Raw genomic sequence first — 6,193 nt, forward strand, 5'->3', positions numbered from 1 at the left:
TTCTTTTTACCTTTGTCTACATAAAATATTACCAAACTTTTTGATCTTTGCCAATCCTCTAAGTGATAACATTTCTTTGTGGTTTAAATTGCCTTACTAGGCCGGGCGCCATGGCTCACGCCTATAATCCCAGCATGTTGGGAGGCTGAGGTGGCAGATCACTTCAGCTTAGGAGTTCAAGACCAGCCTGGGCAACATGGTGAAACCTTGTCTCTACAAAAATACAAAAAGGGCTGAGGCAGGAGAATCGCTTGAGCCCAGGAGGTCAAGGCTGTAGTGAGCTGAGATTGCACCACTGCATTTCAGCCTGGGCGACAGAGCAAGAGCCAATCTCTAAAGAATTTTAAAAAAAAAGTACTCTGGAGATAAATGGGCAAAGTACATGAATAGATAGCTCATAAAAAAAGGAAATATAATTTACCTTTAAAAAGAATAAAACATTTTTTTAAAAAAGATATTCAACATCACTAATTATAATGAAAAGCTAATTTCCTTTTTTTTTTTTGAGACAGGGTCTCACTCCGTCGCCTAGACTGGAGTGCAGTGGCTCGATACTGGCTCACTGTAGTCTTGACCTCCTGGGCTCAAGGGATCCACCTCACCCTCCTAAGTAGTGGGACAATAGGCGCTGCTGCAGTAAGCTTTTGGGAGAGACGAGGTGTTGCTGCTGTGTTGCCCAGGCTGGTCTTGAACTCCTGGCCTCAAGCAATCCTCCTGCTGTAGCCTCCCAAAGTGTTGGGATTACAGATGTGAGCCACTTGCCTGGCCCAGGGTACTTATTGATAATGCTAAATGTATTGGTCTATTGGGCTGACTTCCTCAGGAATAGTCTCTAGTGACTCCTGAGCCAAACCTCTTCTGATTGCAAGCTCCAGAAATTCATTAAATCCAGCTGATACACAAAGGGAGATTTTTCAGAACCTGAGCGAAGCTGGGCCTCACAAGGACTGCCTTCGAGTCCAAGGTACCTGTCCTTTCTGTCACTCTCTTGATTATGCAGCTGTTTAATTCTGTCTCTGCAGACCAGCTTTCTCTATTTCTCATTGGATTTGGAAGGAAATTGTTGTCCAGCTGCTGGCAACATGCCCTTAATTCCAGGAGAGAGAGAATGTTATTGTCCCATTTGGGTGAGGTGTCCTCCACTGGGCCAGTCAGCTGTTTGGTGCCAGGCTGTGGGGGCAGATGCAGGGAAGGAGTGCAGGCTGCCGTATTCTTGGATGTTAATTGACGGTGCAGAATCTTTTGCTTTATTCTCAGAGTTAGGATTATGCCTTCTAAGCATGTTACTCTGAACCCTTGCCAGGTTGGTTTGTTTACTCAGAGGAAGACCCTCCTCCCTCTCACCGGCTCCTCTCTTCTCAGTGCTGTCTGGATGAGATGCTGTTAATACAGGGTCCTTCCCTCTACTCACCTCCTCCAGGCCATGCAGTGAGGCCACGGTGCTGAGTAAGTGCGGTCCTACTCTTCACAACAGTGCTGTGGGTTCACATGACCCCGGGGGTATGAAGACTTCATGGGGTACCCACACAAGGATAGTTTAAGGGAATTATTTTAAGTCATCCTCCATTATACCTCCTAAAATTAAGCTGCTGCAGAGCACACCTGGCTTAAGGGGGTCCTGTATGATGGTCTTTCACTCTGAAAGGAAGGCAGACCCTCAGCCATTCTTGTCCCACCAAGGGGTGTTGCCCTGGAGAGTGAAAACCATCCCTGGGGCAATGTAGGAATAAGTGCAAATATTGGTAACATTGAGGAAGTGTGTGTCTCTAATGACTGACAATTTTTTTTTGCAATTTAGAGGTTTTTAACAAAATTGAAGGAGGAGCCAGCTAAGTTGTCACTTGATCATTAAAAATAATTTTGTTTTTGTTTTTGTTTTGAGACAGAGCTTCGCTTTTGTCACCCAGGCTGGAGTGCAATGGTACATTCTCGGCTCACTGCAACCTCCGCCTCCCGGGTTCAAGTGATTATCCTGCCTCAGCCTCCTGAGTAGCTGGGATTACAGGTGTGTGCCACCAGACCTGGCTAATTTTTGTATTTTTAGTAGAGACAGGGTTTCTCCATGTTGGTCAGGCTGGTCTCGAACTCCTGACCTCAGGTGATCTGCCCGCCTCAGCCTCCCAAAGTGCTGGGATTACAGGTGTGAGCCACCGTACCTGGCCTAAAAGTAATTTTGATGATAGATCACACATGACTTATAACTCAGGAGTTCAAAGAATTGTGATTTTGCTATCACGAAACTTCATTCCCTTCTGTTTATGAAAACAAGGTTTTTCAGTGCTTATATCTGTAAAAATAAAAATGGGAATGGAATTGATGCTGAAATTACCTTATTTTAACAGTAAGCAAGATTTATCCATGGAAACCGGAACCAGCTCCCTCCCTCTAATTGCGATGCCTTTTTTTTTTTTTTTTGAGGCGGAGTCTTGCTCTGTAACTCAGGCTGGAGTGCAGTGGCGCAATCTCAGCTCACTGCAAGCTCCGCCTCCTGGGTTCACGCCATTCTCCTGCCTCAGGCTCCTGAGTAGCTAGGACTACAGGCGCTTGCCACAACGCGGGCTAATTTTTTGTATTTTTAGTAGAGATGGGGTTTCACTGCCTTAGCCAGGATGGTCTCCATCTCCTGACCTCGAGATCTGCCCACCTCAGCCTCCCAAACTGCTGAGACTACAGGCGTGAGCCACCGCGCCGGGCCTGCGACGCATTCTAAGACAGATTTTCTCATACTTTGTTTTGGTCAAATATGTACTAATAGTAATTGTAATAATTCATTCTAGAACAAAAGTATTTCTAACACTTAGAGTTTATGGTCACAGGAAATTTAAACAAATTTCAATTTTAGAGTGTTACAGAGAATTATGTATGAGCAAAAGGAGACTTTCATTCCTAAAGTTGTAGTAGGGTAAATGTTTTGGGACAAAGTTGTAGGTATGGGAGTGGAATGGAAAAACACGTGTAAGCAGAGGTTTCTGACTGTTGTATAGATGTGTATTTTTAACCAGATGAAGGTGGGTGTCCAACTGCAGTGGAGTTTACATTCCGTTGGATACATTTAGAACTGATTTAATAATTTAGCTAATATTTATAACAATAGAAACTATACTTTTTGCAACTATTTAAATTTAAAATGAAGAATTTTAGGTATTAAGCTTAGATATGCATAGATGTAAATTTTTTTTTAGGGTACACAAGGGTAAGAAAGGTTGAAAATGGCTACTTTACACTTGTCCTTGTAAAGCAGTGCCCACTTATCCCTGGCTTTGCTCTTTCTGTCAGCCGGATTCCCTTTCAGGGTCTGACTAGCTTTCGCTCTCCTTCTCGGCCCCTTCATCCAGTGTGACTTTGCTGTGAAGCTGTTGGGTAAGGTGAAGGTTGGTGTGGCTTTGATAACACTGGCCAGCTTTCGTTTATTTATCTGCTTTTTTCTTCTCTTCATGTGTGTGGCCTTGGGCAGGCTCCCCTGGCTTGTCTGACATTGAGGTCTGTTCATCCCCACGTCTTCCTTCTGATTTTCCTCATGGTCAAAAGCTTGGTAAACCTCTCACTTTCTGTCCCATTCATCTTCAATAGCTAGAGGTTATACCTGGGGCTATAAAAATTGGTTGCTGAGAAATTCTGATACTGCCTGGTCCCAGTGATTTAATACATATATTTGACATTTTGCCTCCACACCTCCTAGGCTGGGTCACTGTTTAGTACCACAGACTGCCCATGTCGGGTTGGCTGAGAAATGGGGCCCTGTCCCTAGAGCTCCTCTTGTCGGGATCATTGGCCGGTATCTTTGGCTCCTCAGGGACTCCCTAACCCACAGTCTTCAAGGAGTTGCATTAATTCTCTGTTATTCTAGACATTTAATTAGTGCGCAGAAGCACACACTATTAGGTGCTGGAGCCTCAGAGATGAATCATGCTTAGGGTCATTTTCAGGGTGTCTCTCCACCTCTTAGGGTTGATAGACCACATGGCTAGCAAACGGCCTTGTTATTGAGGAATTCTGCAGTTATCCTTCACCTGTTCTGATCTGGGAGCTCTCTGTGACTGGCGGGGTTTGGTGGCTTTAGAGGAGGCTGCCCGGGTGGGTGTGGTGGAGGGAAATCTGGCTGTGGCTGCTGTTCTGGGAACCCATGTCATGCCTTGGTGGTAGCAGGTCAGGCCTGGTAGCCTGGAGGGCAGCAGCAGCTGACTCTTGCTCTAATGACGTGAACAAGAGCAGTGAGGGTGGCTCAGCACCTCCTGAGGTAGGAGGGGAGTGGGACGATCACTTGCAGTCTCCTCTGCCATCAGCCACTGTCACTTGCATAAGCTGGAATCAGGCCTCCTGACCTCTGTGGCTCCACGGTGCCCGGGTGCGGCACTGCTGCAGGATATGTTGGGATGGGCAGGTGGGGGGGCCCAGATGCTGCTTGCCCAGGGTCCCAAGACTGCTGGAGCTGACTTCCCAGGGGAAGTCTGCTGCAAAACCCGAAACGGGGGGCGCTGAATGGCCAGGAAGAGCATTCTTTAGGTCATATTTTTTTCCTTGAGTTCTGACACAGCCCTCCTGGGACATCCTGCCTTCTCTTGTTCTGACCTCGTCTATGACATAGATTAGTCATGGTCACATGGCTGTGCCTCAGGGCCAAAGCACAGGTCTCTACACTGCCTAATGTGTATTAGCCAGATTGGAATCTTTGCTGACTCCAAATATCACATTCCAAGCTGCCCCAGGCTGTGAGAAATGGTGGCGTTGCCTCCTCTTTGGCAGAGAAGGTTTTAGGAAGAAGCCTTGGAAGGGCTGTAAAGTAAAGCAGATGGAGTTAGGGACCTGGGTTTTCCAAGGCAGGGAAGGAGAGGCTGAGTCTGTGTGGGCCGTACCTGGTGCCTGCCTGAAGGGCCAAGGAATAAGTGGGTGCAGAAATTGGGGTGATTTCTGAGGGCATCTTGCCAAGCAGAGAGCTCAAGTCCCTCGTCTCAGCTCTCCTAGGGAGAGGGAGAGAGCAGGGAAGGGCAGCTAGGCTAGGGTGGAAGAGGCAGGCTCTGCTGGTCCAGGGCCCCCTTCAGGGTTCCAGCTGTACCAGGCTTAGGCTTCAGTTGTGAGTGTGGAGCCCTGAGCTCAAGCATGGAGGCAGCGTGGTTGCTCAGCTCAGCCTCTCATAGGAAGGCCTGGCACCAGTTCCGGAAGTGCCTCGCCACTAGAGAGGGTGGGGAAGGTCAGATGCTCTAGAATCAGTTCATACCTGGGAGGGCTTTAACCCCATCTTCCCCTCCCACCTGCCCCCTGCTTAGGCCACAAAGCCTCCATGTTATGTGGGAGATTAATTTGAAAATTGAGTTGCAGCTGAATGAGTTGATGTCTTCAAAGTTCAGTGGTGTTTGATTAGAGCCGTCCAGAGACTAGACTTGCTCCCGGGAAATGATTCTGACTGAATAATTAAAGTGAATAAAGGTTAGATTTGTGTTTCAGGCCAAATCTGTGTTGCATTCAGCATCTCCAAAACATGAATTCCATTAATCTTTCATGAACTAGCATGAAATTACTTTCAATTAGTTATCATTCTAATTAAAGTTGAGTTACACAGAGCAGCCTTTGTTTATACTTGGTAGCTGTTCCCTTGCCTCCTCTGGAACTAAGTAGTCTTGAGCAAATTGTCATTTGGAAAGTTGGTTTTATAACTTTGTGTCCCCCCACCCATCACTCTGAGTCAGGACCTGTTCTTTGAGCTGAAGGATGTGGGCGCCCACGGCAGCAGGAGGGCTAGGGGAGCACTGCTGGCTAGATTGAACCATGTGACTTGCAAAAAGCAATCCCATGGCTGTGGGAAAGGAAGTTAAGGAGTGTTTAAGGTAGGCCACCCAGCGCAGGCAAGCTTGGGCAGGCCTTGGGGTACCAAGTGAGGCATGGTCTGCCCAGGTGGGACTTGGGCAGGTCGGGAGGGAAGTGTGCTGCCCCCTGCGATGCCATGACCTGGCTTATTCTGAGCCTTTATGCCTTAGGTGTGGGTGGCCTTGCTCCTGCCAAGGGGTAGATCTGAGTTCTCATCAGGGCCTGTCTGCAGCCTCAGTCTCCTGAGGGCCAGCATTCCACGCTCCTGTCTAGTGGCCACAGCAGGAGGGGTTGAGGGAGGACTGAAATAAACCACTGTGTCCCCCTGCGGGACTCACCCATAAGTTGTCATCCAGCATATTTTTTCTGTTTGTTTTCTCCGTTGATTATG

This window comes from Pan paniscus, chromosome 12 (assembly GCF_029289425.2).
Source record: "Pan paniscus chromosome 12, NHGRI_mPanPan1-v2.0_pri, whole genome shotgun sequence".
Lineage (NCBI taxonomy): Eukaryota > Metazoa > Chordata > Mammalia > Primates > Hominidae > Pan > Pan paniscus.